Genomic DNA, 19,139 nt, shown 5'->3' with positions numbered 1-19,139 from the left:
ACTGTGTGTGGAGATTCTCACCATGAAAGGATAAATATTATAGGCCAAGAAACACTTCTGACAGTTTTCTGCATTTCCAGCCCTGGGGCCCGGTGTCCCGCAGGTATCAGAAGGTTTGCTGAGAGGATGGATGGATATTTGGGTGGATATTTGGATGGCATCACTGCAAGGAAGGAACTCAAGAGGGAAGGACGCTTCACCCTCCCCAACCAACCTGGAGCCCGTTAATCTCTGGATAACACAGAGCCTGGCAAGCCCTGAAACCTAGCATGATGCTTCCACTCCGCAACAGTAACTGAAACCAAGAACAAAACCTTAGAGCTGCCTGGGGCCCTGCCAGTGCTGGGGATGAAGAGAACAGCATCTGAAGCACATGTTTCCGCTCAGACTTGAATCTCACTTCATCTCATAAGATAATTCTGAAATCACAGCTTCAGTATTTTCCTCCAGTATTATCCTCAAGATCCTGTCCTCCCTCAGGCGCCTAGAGCCCAGCCCTCCACGGAGCCTTCCCCAGACAGGCAGCCCACCGTGATGTGTGAGGTGTCCATACCAGCTCCTCTTTCCCACCTGATCGCTGTTCCTTTCTTGCTTATCTGATGCTGCCTCTTATTGTCAGCTCATGATAGTCAGTGTGGGAGGGGCAGTGTGGGCCAATGCACAGAGCTGCTCTGGGCTCATCAACCTTGGGTATAAATCCCAGTTGGACCAATGAATAACTGTAGGACTTTGGGAACCATCACTTAACCATTCTGAGGCAATAAATGGGGTAAAGCTTTCCTCTTGAGGTTGTTGGGAGGTATGCAGGGACCCTAATAATGGAGGGCTTTGTCTGCAAAGCTAGTAAGCTCAGGTCTTATCCAACAGACAGTGGGGCGGGGTTTCTCATCTGAACATCACAGGATCAAATCTGCTTTTAGAGGGAATATTTTGGCAATGGCACAGAGAACGGGTTGGAGAAGAGGCACTGGGGGGCGGGGGAGTGGGGGAGGGACGAGAACTCAGGCAGGAGATTTTGCAGGAAAGAGCAGAGGTTGGGTATGGGGCCCTGAGGGCAAGGGGAAGGTGGAGTTGCAAGATAATAGCTAAAGGAGATAATAAATAACAAGAAAAGCTAATGTTCATGAGCTCCTACTGTGGGCCAGGGATTAGGCTTTATAGGGATTGTTTCATTGAATCTTGTTAACAACCAGAGATTTTTTTAATCCTCATTTTACAGATGAGGAAACAGAAACATTGAGAGGTTAAGTAAATTACCTGGGATAGCACAGTAAGTGCTTTCGAGCTCAGACAGTCCCACTCCAGAGCCCATGTGCTTAATCACCAGACCAGCTCTCAACTGAAGCAGAGATTGGGGAAGAACCGTTCAGAAGGTCTCCCTGGCAGCACTGGTGTAAAGATGGGATGTAATGAGTAAGGAGAGGGTAGAGCATAGGATGACTCTCAGATTTCTTTCCCGAAGTCCCTAGCTCCTGGGAGGCAAAGCCAGAATTTTAACCCAGTTTATCTAACTCCAAAGCACTTTCTCTTTCCACAGCCTCAAAAATTTCACCTGAGAGTTTGGTGTTCTCAGGACAGAAGGGGTAAAGTAGAGATTGGTACTTACCCCAGAATTTCACAATTCTTTTATTTAAGCCATTATACCATGACTAGCTTTCTTTAAGAGGCTGAGGGTGTGTGTTTCTTTACAGAGGGATTTAGTATCTATTACAAAGTAAAAAAATTGACAAGAAAATACATTTAATAGCTTTGCTTCTTTGGTGCCAAACCAAATGCAAAGGAGGATTTCAAGTACCTTTGGAAGCAGAAGTAGGGGAAGGGCGGAACATCCAGGTAGCCCTCGGGAGACTGGGCAAAGCTTGAGCTGTTCTCCTGCATCTTCCCAGGGCTGTTCTCTGCAGGCTGACCCTGGGGACAGTGCTAGGTAACAGCCCCCGCCTGGATATCTCATAATCAAAGAGTGAAATGGACAAGTAGGTGGACCTCCAAAGGCTATAGAAGTGCCTGTCTAAAAGGAGAGGAAAGGTGTCCTACACACAGGAGGAGATGGTAGGTCGCAGAAGCCACGTGATGTGACCTGGGCACATTACTTAACATGACTGAGCTTCCTTGTTGTCTTTGGAACATCGGTGTAATCAAGGCCACTTTGATCTACTCTTTCCTCTCCTATAATCAAGGACCTATCATGCTAGATTTTGGGACTGAGGTCCGGGAGCCTTGGCTATCCCCTGGGTTGGAACAGCTTAAGTATGTGGACTGCAGAGCTCAGTGCTGAGGATGAGAGCCAGAGTGAAACAGGCAAAGAGTCTCACCCTGGATCCTACCTGAAGGGACCAGGTAGAGAAGTGAGTCCAGGTGCGAGGTGAGCAGGTGAACATGAATCTAGAGTCGCTGGGTTGGAATGGAAGGTAGGGCCTGGGGTAGGTGGATACTTGCAGTCACTGCTCTGGGTACAGAGGGCTCTGTGGAGAGTGCTGAGTGGTCCGGTGCTGTTAGGATAGTGAAGTGACAAGGTACATGGGAAGCACCTAGCTGCCAGGCACACAGGACACTCTTGATGTTAATCATGGAATTGCTTTCCTGTTCCATCAAAATTGGCCAAGAGCTTCTGAGGTGCCAGGTCTGTGGGCACTGAGGGGGCAGGGATGATTAAAACACAGTTCCTGTCACCTAGAAACTCAGACTCCTGGGGATACAGACTCATAAACATGACCCAATCAAAGATTCTATGTGGCATAATGTGGGGAGCACAGGAACAGGCCAGGTAAGGGGTAGTAGCCCAACCCAAGAGTTCCAGGAAAGCTGCCTAGAAGAGAGAATGACTAAGGTGAATCTGGAAGGTTAAGAAGGAGTTAATCAGGCAGAGATTGGTGAGAAATCCATTCTGGGAATGGGCACGGCTTCAACATAAGCATAAGACAGCGTGGTGTACTAAGTGTACATCAGTGGGATGTGAGGAGAGGCAGGAGATGTGGCCAGAGAGGAGGCAGGGCTCTGCTATGGACTAAGGAACCTGGACTCCATCCTGAAGGTGATGGGAAGCCTCTGAAGGGGTTTCAGCAGGAGAGCAACCTGGCCAGCCTTGTGCTTGAAATAGATCATCTGGCTGGTGGGGATGAGTACAGTAGAGAAGGCCAGCTGGAGGCCAGGGGAAATATTTAGTTTGATGTTTCTAAGTCAAAGTTCAGTTATGCTTTGGAAAAATTAATTAGGAAAGATTCAGAAATTAGAACAAGGGCTTTTCCATCTAGATAAGAAATGTTACCAGTTGTACTCCTTATGCAGTAAGCTGGCTTCCCATTCTTTGTGCTATATAAGGTACTATAGGGGGCATAATGCCTTTGAGGGCCCTTCCAGCTTTGACTCTTTAAGACTCAAAGATTCTAGTTTTCTTCTTAGGGTGTTTATGTTATTGACCCCCTAAGAGGACCTGTGCTTTGGGTTCTACCTTCCTCCTAGTAGAGGGGATGCCCCGAAGGCTTGCCATTACCTTACCTGTTTTTGTGGAAGACTCTAAATTTATAATATTCTTGGCCAGTGTCAGGGTCTGTGTCAGGATCAGGACTCATTGGGTGGCTCATATCAGGATGAGGTCTGTGACCAAGATTGCTGCTCTGTCTGTGGGACTGAGACATTGTCCACTTGAGGGCTTTGAAATCAGGCCTTGGGGCTCATTACCACAGCATCTGCCTCGCTTAGCTGATCTGCCAAATTGCTCAGGGTTCTGGGCACATGTACTTAAGGACTCTTCTGGTCCTGCCTGTGCCAACTTTGTACATTTGGAAGCTGGAAGGAAATGGATGCTCTGGGTCCCCACAGCCTCTGGTGCTTCCTTCTGAGACAGCACTAAGTCCCGGACGAGAAGGCCTGTTTCATGACTGGGAGTTCCCAGAGAGAGGGAGCACCACCCGACTCACCTGTATCCACAAATTCATTATCCCTGCTCGTTTAATTTAAGAATTTCCTTGTGGCAGGTACTGTGCTAGATGGTGGAGACACAGGAGCAAGCAAACCACAAACAACCTTTGCCTTCATACAGGTTATTATCTCTCAAGGGATGAGAAAACAGGCTGTGATGGGAGAGAAGGATGTAAGGTGCTAATGGAACAGAGAGCAAGGGCCCTGACCAAGCATGGGACCAGGGGAAGTCTTTTGAAGAATGAATGTTTAACCTGAGGCCTGAAAGATAAATTGTAATTGGCCTAATGACAGCTCTTGGGGGGAACATATTACAACAGGGGGAACAGCTTTTGAGAAGGCCTGGAAATAAGAGAGTTGGCCCACTGAAGGAATCATCAGGAGGCCAGTGAGGTCCTTCTGATGGAACCGTTCTATATCTTAACTGTAGTGGTCATCACATGAGTCTCCACATGTGGTAAAATCTCATAGAACTAAGACACACACAAATGAGTACATGTAACTGGTGAAATTACAAATAAGGTCAATGGATTGTATCAGTGTCAATGTCCTGGGTGTGAACATTGCACTACAGTATGCAGATGTTACCATTGGGAGAAAATGGGGGAAGAGCACCTAAGATCTCTATGGATTACTTCTTACAACTGTACGTGAGTCTACAATTATGTCAAAATAAAAGGTTAACAGAAGAAGGAGGAGGAGAAGAACCAGGTGTTGGCCAGTTTGACTGAGGCAGAGAATGAAGAAGTACATAGCATGAGTTGAGCCCAGAGAGTTGGTGGAGGTTAGACTATACTGGATTTAAATCATGTGGGGCTTTTTCTGAAGATAGTTGAGAAGCCTTTGACATAAGTAAGGAGTAACATGATCTTATTTGCAGTTGAGAAGCCTTTGACATAAGTAAGGAGTAACATGATCTTACTTGCATTTGAAGAAGATCGCTCAGTTTAGAGAAAGCATTGGGGAGGGATAAGCAGAGAGATAAAAATTAAAATGGAACATGGTGGATAAGAAGAGACACTGATAGATTTGAGAGATATTTATGGAGCCTGAATTGGTAGGAGTTGATGACTAAGAGGTGAGAGGACAGGGGAAGTCAAGAAGAACTCACGAGTTTCTAACCTGACCACTGGTGGATGACGGTGCTCATGACTAAAACAGAGAACATTTGAGAAGAAACAGGCTTGGGGAGAAAGGTTTGCAGAGATGGGTTTGGAATATTTGAGATGCCATTTAGACCGCAAAGTCCAGATGTCTAGTAAACAGCTGTATGCGTATGTGCCGGAAGCTCAGGAGAGAAGTCTGCACTAAGAGTATGAGTACACAGAATAAAAGGCCAGAATTCTAGGGCCGAATTCTGAAAAATACTGACATCAAAATAGTGGGTCAAAGAGGAGGGGCCCACTATGAAGACAGGACTGTTGAACAGTTAGGAAGGAATCAGGACTGCTGAAGTCAAGGGGAAACACATTTCTGAAAGAAAGTCAAGGTCAACAGTGTGGATGCTGCTGGGACCAAATGCTCTGCATTTGGAAGGGCATCAGTAACCTTGCAGAGCAGGTTCAGTGCAGTGGGGCTGGAATAAACGGGAGGTGAGTGAATCCTGACAGGAAGTGTGGACTACACTTTCTTTCCAAAAGTTTTGCTTGTGAAGACGAGGAGAGAAAGAGATAACTAGGTAGGCAGGGGTGAGTGAGGGTGTTGAGGTGGCTGTTGTCCTGTTTTGAGTGAGAGTTTTGAGGTGGCTATTGTCCTGTTTTGGGAAGGACTTGAACATGTGTAAGTACAGATATAAATGGCCCTCAAAGAGGGAGAGAGCCAGGGCCTGGCTATGTGAACACTGAGTGCTTTCTGAAATGAATGAACAGGGGGAGAGTTTCTATAGGTGCAGTCTCTGGGTTCTGTTGCACCCCACTGACTATTCTAAAAATGTTCTCTGCTTCCTCTTTCTAGAACAGCTGGGCCATTCCCAACTATAAGAAAAGCGCCTTTTCACACTCTCTAGAGGAGGCTCAATTTCAAATCTGAGCCAAGGTGCTTCCTCTCTAAGGGCCAGTGGGGCTGGATTGGCCCCTCCCAGAGCAGCACCCAACTGGCTCCCAGCATGAGGTCAGAGGCAGCAGCACACACAAAAGTTTCCACTGTGGCCTCTTGCCCACAAGCCCTGGGTGCCCACCCACTCATGTGGAATCAGCATGACTGGGCAGAAGGTATGCACTCTAATGACTTCATATCAACTTTGAAAAGGCAACATGGCTGACTAGATAACCTAAACATCTTCAAAGAGTGCGCATGGAGATGATCATCTCATTATATTTAATTCAGGCACCTTCTATGTCAGTTATTTCCCCTTACATGCTGCCACTGGCTTGAAAAGGTGCTCAACTTTCTTGTTTATATGGTGGGTAGCAGCTCATGGGTTGTTGTGAAGGGGAAAATGAGAGAACATAAGTAGAAGAGCCAGGCATATACTAGATTCTTAATAAATCCACAGTTCCTTCCCCTTCTTGCCAGGAGCCAACATTTCCTTTCTCTCAGCAAGTGCTCGAGTCTTGAGTCTGGGGGTCAAAGGGGCTAGACCCAGACAGAGAAGAACGTCTCATGTCTCTAGAACAGTGGTTCTCAACCTTCCTAATGCCTCGACCCTTTAATACAGTTCCTCATGCTGTGGTGACCCTCAATTTCATTGTTACAAATTGAACATAATTAAAGCATAGTGATTAATCACAAAAACAATATGTAATTATATATGTGTTTTCCGATGGTCTTAGGCGACCCCTGTGAAAGGGTCGTTCGACCCCCAAAGGGGTCGCGACCCACAGGTTGAGAACCGCTGATGTGGCTGTACCTCAGAATAATGCCATCTGTCCTTCAGGCAGGTTTTGGTTCTTTTTATTTAGGGGCTCCTGCTTCAAGAGAGTGTTAGGTTTAATATGTGAGATGAAAATGCAGGCTAACTGATCAATCAAATGTGGGGAGAGTTTGTGAGAGAAATATTCTTCATGTGATAGAAATATTTGAGAGTTTGTGAGAGAAATATTCTTCATGTGATAAAAAGGATCCTTTGCTTTATCACACAGTCTCTTTAAATATGTGCTCCCCTGGTGCAATTAAGCATTTGTTTACAGATCATTAATTATCTGGCAGAGAGGCTTGGCTGGAAGGACTATGGCCGAGAGACACAGCTGGAGAGTTGGGAGCTTGTGCCAAGTGAGAATCCATCAGAACCGGAGAAAGTGAAGCTCAGAAATGATTGTGTAAATTGCCACAGAGAGGAAGTCAGTTTCCAAGGCTTGAGCATACTGGCGCTCTGGGACCTCTAGGGAAGCTGCATGGGTGAGTGGTGGACCATTCACCAAGTCAGCAAAGGCAGGGGGTGAACAGGGAGGAAGTGATATGGCTGAGGGTAGAAGGAAAGTTCCGTGTGGGATATTTTGAGTAGGAGGTGCCTGTGGGATAGCGAGGTGGAGAAGACGGTCTAGAAGGCAGATGAGCATCAGCGCTGTGCTCCAGCAGTGCTTAACCAGTTCCAGTTTCCCCAGAATTCCAAAACCAGTTCACAGGTCTCTGCTTCTGCTCACACTGGCTCTCTAGCCCAAATGCTGTCTCCCCTTCCTTCCCTCCCTGCCTATTGAACTTCTAGCTATCCTGGAGATATCAGATCCTGCTCCCTGAGGCAGACACAGGTGTCCACTTCCTAGATAAACTACCTCCACCCAGACAGACCTCCATTAGCACCGAGGCTTACAAGAAGCCGTCCTGGTTTTACCAAGATCACATATTTATGATTGAATAAATGGAACAGGCTCAGCTCAGGGAACTGTAAGTGTTATTCCACTTCTGTTATAATGGTTGCATTTGCTCCCTTGCATGCCTCCCCAGTTGTACTGGTTTCTGAGGGCTGCTGTAACCGACTACCCTAAACTGGGTGGCTTAACACAACAGAAACATATTTATTCTCTCACTATTCTGGAGGCTAGATGTCCAAAAGTGGCAGCAGAGCCTGGCTCCCTCTGAGACCCTGAATAGAATCCGTCTTTGCCTCTTGCTCGTTTCTGGTGGTGGCTGTCAATCCTTTGGCATTCTCACATAGCATTATACCTGTGTCTCTGTCTTCACATGATGTTTTGAGTGATTGACTATCAACCTATGCTTTGTAAATCAGTTTGTTTGTTTTTTTTAATGCTTAATATATAGCAGCGGCCACTATGTGCAAAGATCTACACTAGGTGCTTTCTGTGTGCTCTCTCATTTAATTGTACCACATATCCTGGGAGGTAGGTCTCTCTACCCCACAGATAAGGAAACCAAACTTCAGAGAAGTCACGTGACATGCTCAGGTCTGCACAGCTGGGATTGGGCGTTAGATTTGTCTAATTTCAAAGCCCAAATCACTGACTTTACTTTGCTGCCTTTTCCTTCATCTTGTTGCTGTCCAGCCCCTGAATCCAGGCTGCCTCAGGAGTACTTAGGCCAAGCCCCTGAAACAAGTTGGGTTCATACTTTCGCCACAGTGTTAAATTGACAGCACCCTTAGTTGTGGGGTGGGGAATAGAGGGTACGTGCAAAGGGGGCAGCATGGAAATGGTAGTAGGTTGGAGAGACTCAAGGGGAGGGTTCCACCTCAGGGGACAGAATCCGGAGGGCCTCTCACATCTTTCCCAACTAGGAGAGGCTTCTCTCAATGCTAGGCCTTGAGAATAAAGACGTTTCTCTGGGGCTAGGTAAGTGAATGCTCTGGGCATGGGTGGGATCACCATGCACTGAAGGCTTTCCCCTGTAATCTAGGCCCGTAGGTCAGGAAAGAGGCCTGAAGGAAGTGGGTCCCATTGCTGACCTGACTTTGGGTAAATCATTGACCTCTGTGCTGTTTCATCATCTCTAGAATGAGAGGCTTGGGCTGTAAGTTCTCTGAAATCACTAATCTTGGTTTCCAGCTTCTACAGAATCAGTTTCCGTTTTGTAACTATTTTAAGGTGTTTATTACATTGCCAAGAAAAGAAAAAAATTTCTCTGTGCCAAGGAACAGATATTTTTTATGTTACCTTTTTTTTTTCTTGTGCATAGCTCTGCTTTGCTTCTTCCATGTCTGTCTTTTCATTCTGGTGAGTAACCCTCGTAGGTTTTCTCAGTGGCAACAAGCACTCTCAAGCATGGCCCTTCCTTTTCTTAACACCAATGATAAGGATTTGCTCAGAAAGTTAAAACCATGTGGACAGTGTTGTCTGACTCCTATCCTGGTGAGTCTGTTATGAGTTCTTGCTGTGACCTGTCCAAACATAGAGGTGGGGGAGAGAAGGGTACACAGGTCCAGCTTGTCTGGCTTGGGGCAGAGCTATCTTCAGCTTGGGGAACGTGTGCAGGCCCAAGTGGAGGTTTCCAGCAGACTCTTTCTTCCATGAACTTGAACATCTCAAGTGGACAGACGTTCCTTGTTGTTGAGCAGTTGAGGTGTGCTGCGCCTGGGGAGCGGCTGGGAGTCAGAGGAATACAGAGTTTTGAAGGTTTCATCTTTCAAGGTCACAGCAGCACAGAAGGGTTGGCTTGGGAAAAAGAGTGTTCCTCTTGCCAAGAATCCATGCCCCATCTGATGAATCTGGCTGCCAGAGAACCACAGAGTCCCAACCTGGTGACTGGAGTTATTGATAACTTGTTTCATATTTCAATAGCAAATTTAATCGGCAAGTTTATGGTATATGTTCCCATCCCCACCTTTCATGAGTCTTCTCTGCATCTTTTTCCCTAAGCAACGAGGGGACAGGATTTAGATTTCCCATTCAGGTACCTCTTACCCTACCCAAACCACCATCAGAGCTATCAGATGTGTCAGCAGCAGGAAGAGGAGCACAGCCTCCCAGATTTTACATGGCGTTGGTGATGGGACTTATGGTACCTACCGAATGACAAGCAATATACCAGGGCCTACTGGAAGTGACATAGCAAAGTGAAAATTGCATGGACCTCATACCAGCTTTGAATGCATGACTTGAGCCCTCACTTTCCCTCTCTGAACCTTAGTCAATGCATCTGTGAAATGAGGGTAACAACTATTACTGCCCGAGTTATTATGAGGATTGCATGCGAAGCACCTAGCATTACCAGAGACAGAGCAGGGAGCTCAATCAATTGTAATCTTCTTGTCTCTTTCTCTCTTTTATATATATCATCTCATTCTCTCTCATCAATCCTGAAAAATTTTTAGTTTCTCACGTTATAGATAAGAAAACTCAGTCTATTTATCCACTGTATCCCAAATATTAAGCAGAACTTTTGACACAAAATAAGCCTCAACAAATAGTTCATTAGTAAATGGATGAATGAATGAATGAATGAATGAGGCAATCATATGGGGGTTTGGAATCTTGCCCAAATTTTCACAGCTAGTACCCCAGATGAGTTAAGACACAAGGCAGAGCATCACAGAAAATTTCATACAAGGAGACAAAATAAGAACCCAGAAATGGGAACAGAAAGGCATAATATAACTCATCCTTTTTTATGATTGAGAACACTTTGTTTCACAATTGGCGTGTTTTAAATATACAAAATCTGAACATGATTTTAAAAGCAGACAAAAGAACCCCAAACTCTAGTCCCCAAATTCCATAAGATAAGAGCACAGGTCTTACTAAGGCCCCGGTGTTCTTACACAAGGCACACTGCCCAGGGTTGGCCAGGAAGGATGGGGGTACACCTCTGCAGGAATGCTGCCCAGCACTCAGGGAGGGGGAAGAAACTTCCACAGAAATACCTGGCTGCTGGGCATCCGTCCTGGTCAGTGCCCTATGACCTCCTGAAAGGAAAAGATAATAGAGCCTTTCTCAAAAGATGAGAATGGAAAAGTTAACTAATAGTTTCTGGAACCTACTGTGTGTGAGGCATTGTGCACTTTACCTGCATGGTCTTTAGACTCCTTGAGAACCTTATGAAACTCTAAACAGTTGAAAGACCCAAGAGGCACAGATTTTCCCAAGTACCTTGGTGATAGAGCAGTAACTGAACCCAATTCTGAGTTCAAAGCCCCTGTACTTTCCACTTTTCATATTGCCTTGTATCCTCTTCTGTGCCATGCTGCCTCTCCAGAATGGGCTGCAGAGCCATGAGTAGATCTCAGTGATCAGAGACCCTCTGTCAGCCCAGCAAGGTGGCAGGGTGCATTAACTGAGTGGAGGAGGGGGCCTGGCCAGTTACCTACTGGGCCTTCCACCACAGTGTAGGATGAAAATATCAATGAATTTCAGGGCGCTTTCAGAGATAATGTCTGCCAGAGTCGCACCTGAACCAATCAAGGTGGTCTGGACATTCCCAAAGAACCTGCATATGACCCTTTGAGGATGAATGCTCCACCAGCTCCTATCCTTATTAGTAGGGCAAGAGTCAGACTCAGAAGGCATCAGGGTAGAGCAGTCCAGGGTTGGGTCTCTGGAGTCAAGTAGCCTGCATTTGAATCCTGGCTCCACCATTTACTCCTGTGTGACCTTGGGCAAGTTACCTAACATCCCTATGCTTTGCCAGTGGTTCTTCAACTTCCAAATGAGGCTCACATTAATAGTACTTACCACCCAGGATGGTTTTGAGGATTAAATGAGAAATGTCTATAAAGCCTGGCATGAGATGAGCATTCCACAGGGGTTCACTGCTATTATTCCTGTCATTATTCCTCCAAGTAAGTAATAGCAGGGTTAAAACAGGGAGGGGCTTGACACTCTTCACAGAGATACCTCTGACTGGAGTTCTCTGATCCTCTTTTGTTCTGGCTCAGAGGAGCCTCCACCCAGGCCATGTAACAGGTGATTCCCAACAGGCTCCGACTCTCTAGCCACCAACAGTGGGTATAAGACTGTAGAAATCTGAGAGCAGTTGGAAACCTCAGAGTGCTTGAGAAATTCAAAGTCTCTGGAGTAAGGAGGACATGATTTAAGAAACCCCCGATAATGTAGTCCAAATCATCAGTGTTCACAGACTCATTTCCTACTCAAGCTAGGGGTGCTTAGAATGATAGATGTGGGACTTTCCCATAAGGTCCAGTTCTCATATTTCTAGATGGGGAGTCAAACCTCTGGGGAAAAGGGGAGCAGCGCAGCGATTAATCCCCACAGTCAATTCAGCGGCTTGTTGCTTCAGGAGACTCTGAGGTAAGGCCTATATCCACATAGCCCTCCATACCCAGGCTTTGGATCATGAAACCAAGGTTAAAGTCTTCTCCAAATGCCTGTTAATAACTTCTGTCTCCTCTGTAAGTCTTAGTTTCCTCATCCGAAAAGTAGAGAGAATAGTACCAACCTCATGAGATGTTTTGAAAAGATTAAAAGAGCTAATATTGTAAGCAACCAGTCCAGTTTCTATTATGGAAATCAGTAATTGTTAGTTCCATTTTCTTTCACTTCCTCTGATTTGGCACTGAATTTGTGACATAGATAGGAGACAGTCTTAAGAAAATCAGAGTTGTTTATGGTTTGCTGAGTACTTCTAAGATGATTTAACTCTCTGAATGAGCATTCTCTTTCATGCCTCTGACCTAGAACACCAAGCTCAGAGTTATCAAGCAAAAGCCTGAGTGAATTACAATGCGGGGTGTACTCTGGCTCTGTGAAGACCTGTAAAAGGCAGACATTCTGAACCATGGGGTGCTGGAGCTGAGCAGAGATAACCAGAGAGTTAGCAAGTGGTCTGAAGGAAGGTTGGTTGCCCTAATACCTCCCAAGTAATGTTGAAATCATCAGAAGACTAAGATGAGGCAGCGATCACCCTGAGTAAGGGATTGGAGAGTTGATGATTTCTAGCCAAGAGCAAGGTAAAAAGGAAGCCTAGTTTGTAGGATGAGGTGGAAGCATCCTGTTTCTGGGAAGACCATAGACTGTGTCAGTGAGGTTCCTGATACTATTATGTTATTATTGGTATCAGTGTATGCCAACCATGGGTGACTGTCAACCTGACTTTTTCTTCTATGTGCATTTTTCTGTAATTATTTCCATTTTGTTCTCTCTTGATATTCAGATAAACTTTTTGAAAATGTCAACCTGTCTAGTGGTGCTAAGTGAAAACTACAAAAGGGACTTTGATTGATTTGGGGGCCAGGTTGTGGAAGCCAGACATGGTGGGGATGGGGAAACTTGTACACTCACAAGCAGAAGGTGAGACACAGAGGGACAAAATAAAGCTCTTGGGATACCCCTTGATCCTCAACTTTGAAGGCTTTTCTGTCTTCCAGGGTCTATGTTTCAGACACACACTCATTCAACACCTATTTGCTTGGAATCTCCCATGTACCAGGCAAGGTGCCAGGATATCACAGTAAGAAAATCAGATAGGGTCTTTTTTCAAGTGGAATTTTAGATCTAGAGCCCAAAACAGTCAATAATAGACTAAATTTACATTACATTCTATGATAAACTCCATGAAGAGTAATATAAGGAGCTGTAGAAATATGTGCCAGGGACCTGACCTAGCCTATAGAGGAAAATGAGAGGAGGAAGACAGGGAGGACTTTCCTGAGGAAGTGGCATTTCATCTGAGAAAACAACAGAACAAGTTGGTTTCATAAGAGAAAAGCCAAGTGACCGGAATGACTGGAATGACCAGTCACTATGACGCACACTACAGCTGGCCAACCAGCCTGATGGGGGCAGGGCCAGCCTGTCAACCTCCTGCAGCCCCCTCCCCCCCCCACTGGCCCACCCCGATCAGCCCCCCCACCCTGATTGGGGGTGGGGCTAACTGGCCAACCTCCTGAGTCCCCTCCCCCAGCCAGCCAGCCCCTATCAGGGCAGGCTGGCCAGACCCCACCCATGCATGAATTTGTGCACCAGGCCTCTAGTTTTGTATAATGCACAAAGGTTTTTATTTTTTCTGAGAAAATACTCAACAAAGTCAGTTTGAAATAATAACTTGTGTTTGTGGTTACAAACACAATATCTTGGAAGTGTTTTCTGCAAGTTTAGGCAAGGCCAGTAGCCTCAGAGGCTCTTGAACATGTAAGATCTGAAAGTGACCATGACCTGTGCCCACAGGCTCTTGTTCAAAGCATTATGGGATGTTTGTTGAATAATTATCAGTGTTGTTCAGCTCATTATATTCCATTTGACTCAATAAACATTTATTGGGCACCCTGCTCTCATCATAAGTATAAGAGTTCTCCTAGCTTTGGGACAACATGAAACGAAACAACATACGAATAATAGGGGTGCCAGAACAACAGAAAGATGAACATGGATTAGAAAACCTATTCGAAGAAATAATATCAGAAAACTTCCCTGAGGTGGGGAAGAAAAAAGTCACACAAGCCCAGAGAGTCCCAAACAAGGTGAACCCGAAAAGACCCACACCAAGACACATCATAATTACCATGGCAAATGTTCAGGATAAAGAGAGAATCTTACAGGCTGCAAGAGAGAGACGGAAAGTAACATACAAGGGATCTCCCATTAGATTATCAAATGATTTCTCAACAGAAACACATCAGGCCAGAAAAGAATGGACGGAAATCTACAAAGTGATGCAAAGCAAAGGACTGAATCCAAGAATACTCTATCCAGCAAGGCTATCATTCAAAATTGAAGGGGAAATAAGAAGCTTCACAGACAAAAAAGGGCTAAGGGAGTTTATCACCACCAAGCCAGCCATGCAAGAAATGCTAAAGGGACTGGTGTAAAAAGAAGAAATATCAAGCTTAGAAAGAAAACAGCCACACACACACACACAAAAAGAAATGGCTACAAACAAATACCTTTCAATAATAACTTTAAATGTAAATGGACTAAATGCTCCAACCAAAAGACATCGAGTGGCTGAATGGATAAAAAAACATGACCCATACATCTGCTGTCTACAAGAGACCCACCTCATTAGAAGGGACTCACACAGACTGAAAGTGAAGGGATGGAAAAATATCTTTCACGCAAATGGAAAGGAAAAGAAAGCTGGGGTAGCAATACTTATATCTGACAAAGTACATCTCAAAGTGAAGGCCATAACCAGAGATAAGGAAGGCCACTTCATAATACTAAAGGGATCAATACAACAAGAAGATATAACCCTGGTAAACATATATGCACCCAATGCAGGAGCACCCACATACATAAGAAAACTTCTGGAAGATATCAGGGGAGAGATCGACAACAATACAATCATAGTAGGGGACTTTAATACACCACTGACATCACTGGATAAATCCGCTAGACAAAAACTCAGCAAAGAAACAGCAATCCTAAATGACTCACTAGATCAGATGGACTTAATTGACATCTTCAGAACACTTCACCCCACAGCTGCGGAATATACATTCCTCTCAGGTGCTCATGGGACATATTCAAAAATAGACCACATATTGGGTCACAAGCAAAGTCTCCACAAATTCAAGAAGATTGAAATCATAAAAAGTTTCTTCACAGACCACGATGGCATAATGTTAGAAATAAACTACAATAAAAACAACCCAAAATACTCAAACACTTGGAAGCTGAATAGCATGTTATTAAATATTGATTGGGTTACCGATGACATCAAAGAAGAAATTAAAAACATCCTGGACACTAATGACAATGAAAACACAACAATCCAAAACCTCTGGGACACAATGAAAGCAGTCCTGAGAGGGAAGTTTATAGCTCTACAGGCCTATCTCAAAAAACAAGAAAAAATGGTAGTCAATCATCTAACTCTACAACTCAAAGAATTAGAAAGAGAGCAACAAGAAAACCCCAGAGTGAGCAGAAGGAAGGAGATAATAAAGATTAGAGCAGAAATCAATGAAATAGAGACCAAAAAAACAATACAGAAAATCAATGAAACCAAGAGCTGGTTCTTTGAAAGGATAAACAAGATTGACAAACCCCTAGCCAGGCTCACCAAGAAGCAAAGAGAGAGGTCCCAAATAAACCAAATCAGAAATGATAGAGGCGAAATAACAACAGACCCCACAGAAATACAAATGATTGTTAAACAATACTACGAGCAACTCTACTCCAACAAACTGGACAACCTGGAGGAAATGGACAAATTCCTAGAAAAATACAACATTCCAAAACTCAATCAGGAAGAATCTAAAAACCTCAATAGGCCAATAACTATGGAAGAAATTGAAGCAGTCATCAGAAAGCTTCCAGCAAACAAAAGCCCAGGGCCAGACGGCTTCACAGGGGAGTTCTACCAAACATTCAAGGAAGAACTAAAACCTACCCTCCTCAGACTACTACAAAAAATTCAAGAGGAAGGAACGCTTCCAAGCTCATTCTATGAAGCCAGCATCACCCTAATACCAAAACCAGGTAAAGACATCACAATGAAAGAGAATTACAGGCCAATATCCCTCATGAACATAGATGCCAAAATCCTCAACAAAATCTTAGCAAATCGGATCCAGCAGTACATCAGAAGGATCATACACCATGACCAAGTAGGATTCATCCCAGAGATGCAAGGATGGTACAACATCCGTAAATCAATAAATGTGATACATCACATAAACAAATTGAAAGAAAAAAACCACATGGTCATATCAATTGATGCAGAAAAAGCATTCGACAAAATCCAACACCCATTTTTGATAAAAACTCTCAGAAAGGTGGGAATAGAAGGATCATACCTCAACATAATAAAAGCCATATATGACAGGCCCACAGCCAACATCATACTCAATGGACAAAAACTAACACCATTTCCCCTAAGAACAGGAACAAGACAGGGATGCCCACTCTCACCACTCCTGTTCAACATAGTACTGGAAGTATTAGCCATTGCAATTAGGCAAGAAGAAGGAATAAAAGGCATCCAAATTGGAAAAGAGGAAGTAAAACTGTCCTTATTTGCAGATGACATGATATTATACATACAAAACCCTAGAGACTCCATCAAAAAGCTACTAGACTTAATACATGAATTTGGCAATGTAGCAGGATACAAAATTAACCCCAAGAAATCTGAGGCATTTCTATACACCAACAGTGAACTTTCAGAAAGGGAGATCAGAAAAACAATCCCATTTACCATCGCACCAAAAAAATTAAGATACCTAGGAATAAACTTAACTAAAGAGGTTAAAGACCCCTACTCAGAAAACTACAGGACGTTGAAAAAAGAGATAGAGGAAGACATAAACAGATGGAAGAACATACCATGTTCTTGGATTGGTAGAATCAACATCATTAAAATGTCCATACTACCCAAAGCAATCTATACATTCAACGCACTTCCCATTAAAATACCAATGGCCTTCTTCAAAGATCTAGAACGAACTCTCCAAAAATTCATCTGGAATAAAAAAAGACCCCGAATAGCTGCAACGATCCTGAGAAAGAACAAAGTAGGTGGGATCTCAATGCCAGATATCAAGCTGTATTACAAAGCCACTGTTCTCAAAACTGCCTGGTACTGGCACAAGAACAGACATATAGATCAGTGGAATAGAATAGAGAGTCCAGAAATTAGCCCGAACCAATATGCTCAATTAATTTTTGACAAAGGAGGCATGAACATACAATGGAGCCAAGATAGTCTCTTCAATAAATGGTGTTGGGAAAATTGGACAGACATATGCAAGAAAATGAAACTAGACCACCAACTTACACCATACACAAGAATAAACTCAAAATGGATAAAGGACTTAAATGTACGACAGGAAACCATAAAAATTCTAGAAGAATACAAAGGCAACAAAATCTCAGACATATGCCAAAACAATTTCTTCACTGATACAGCTCCTAGGGCAGTTGAAACTAAAGAGAAACTGAACAAATGGGACTACATCAAAATAAAAAGCTTCTGCACAGCAAAAGAAACCATCAACAAAACAACAAGAAAACCCACCTCGTGGGAAAACATATTTGCCAACGTCATATCTGATAAGGGCTTAATCTCCAAAATTTATAGGGAACTCATACAACTTAACAAAAAGAAGATAAACAATCCAATCAAAAAATGGGCAAAGGATCTAAATAGACACCTTTCAAAAGAGGACATTCAGAAAGCCAAGAGACATATGAAAACATGCTCAAAGTCACTAATCATCCGAGAGATGCAAATCAAAACAACAATGAGGTACCATCTCACACCTGTCAGAATGGCCATCATCAACAAATCAACAAACGACAAGTGCTGGAGAGGATGTGGAGAAAAAGGAACACTTGTGCACTGCTGGTGGGAATGCAGACTGGTGCAGCCACTATGGAAGGCAGTATGGAGGTTCCTCAAAAAATTGGAAATGGAACTCCCATTTGACCCTGTGATCCCACTACTAGGAATATATCCCAAGAAACCAGAAACACCTATCAGAAAGGATATATGCACCCAGATGTTCATAGCAGCACAATTCACCATAGCTAAGATCTGGAAACAGCCTAAGTGCCCATCAGTAGATGAATGGATTAGAAAACTGTGGTACATCTACACGATGGAATACTATGCTGCTGTTAAAAAGAAGGAACTCCTACCATTTGCAACATCATGGATGGAACTGGAGAGCATTATGCTAAGTGAAACAAGCCAGTCAATGAAGGAAAAATACCACATGATCTCACTCATTCATGGATAATAAAGACCATTACAAACTTTTGAACAATAATAGATACAGAGGCAGAGCTGCCTCAAACTGATTGTCAAACTGCAGTGGGAAGGCCAGAGAGAGTTGGGGGGCAGGAGGGAGGGGAGTAAGAGATCAACCGAAGGACTTGTATGCATGCATATAAGCATAACTAATGGACATAAGACACTGGGGGGTAAGGGAGGGTAGTGGTTAAAAAAAAAAAAAAAAAAAAAAAAAAAAGAGTTCTCCTAATAATAACTATAATAATCATGATAACAACAATAATAGCAACTATCATTTATTGAGGACTCACCATGTGTTAGTTACTATGCCAAGCAAGCATTTTACATGGATTATTTCATTTAATCCTCAGAACAACCCTATGAAGTCATATGTATTAAGATTCCCTTGAAGAAAGTGAGTCTTAGAGAGATTAAAAGACTTGTCTGTGGCTGCGAACTTATTAAGGATAGGTCTTGCTTATTGGGCCAGGATTCGGATCCAGGGCCTAACATTACAATACACTGTCTTCATTTCACATTATTATGTCATATTTGAGATGAAGAAATTGTCCTTCAGAGTCATTTCAGGGCCCTGTGTATTTTCCCTGAAAATAATAATATCTATGCCTTGTCAAGCATTTCCTATATGACTAGCATGTTACCTTAAAACCTTCTAACTCAGAGTTGCTCAACAGAGTGGA

At 43.8% G+C, this 19,139-nt stretch overlaps 1 protein-coding gene across 1 annotated transcript in view; it reads left to right on the top strand.

Moving 5' to 3' along the window:
* Nucleotides 1-19,139, top strand: part of AGBL4 (AGBL carboxypeptidase 4) — a 987,573-nt gene that overhangs the window by 759,015 nt on the left and 209,419 nt on the right. The gene's annotated exons all lie outside the window — the stretch shown is intronic.

Source organism: Myotis yumanensis, unplaced genomic scaffold (assembly GCF_028538775.1).
Source record: "Myotis yumanensis isolate MYYU_CA2020_CCGP unplaced genomic scaffold, mMyoYum1.0.hap1 SCAF_2, whole genome shotgun sequence".
Taxonomy (NCBI): Eukaryota; Metazoa; Chordata; class Mammalia; order Chiroptera; family Vespertilionidae; genus Myotis; species Myotis yumanensis.
Note: the sequence above shows the minus strand (reverse complement) of the source record. Positions and strands in the feature narration are given on the sequence as shown.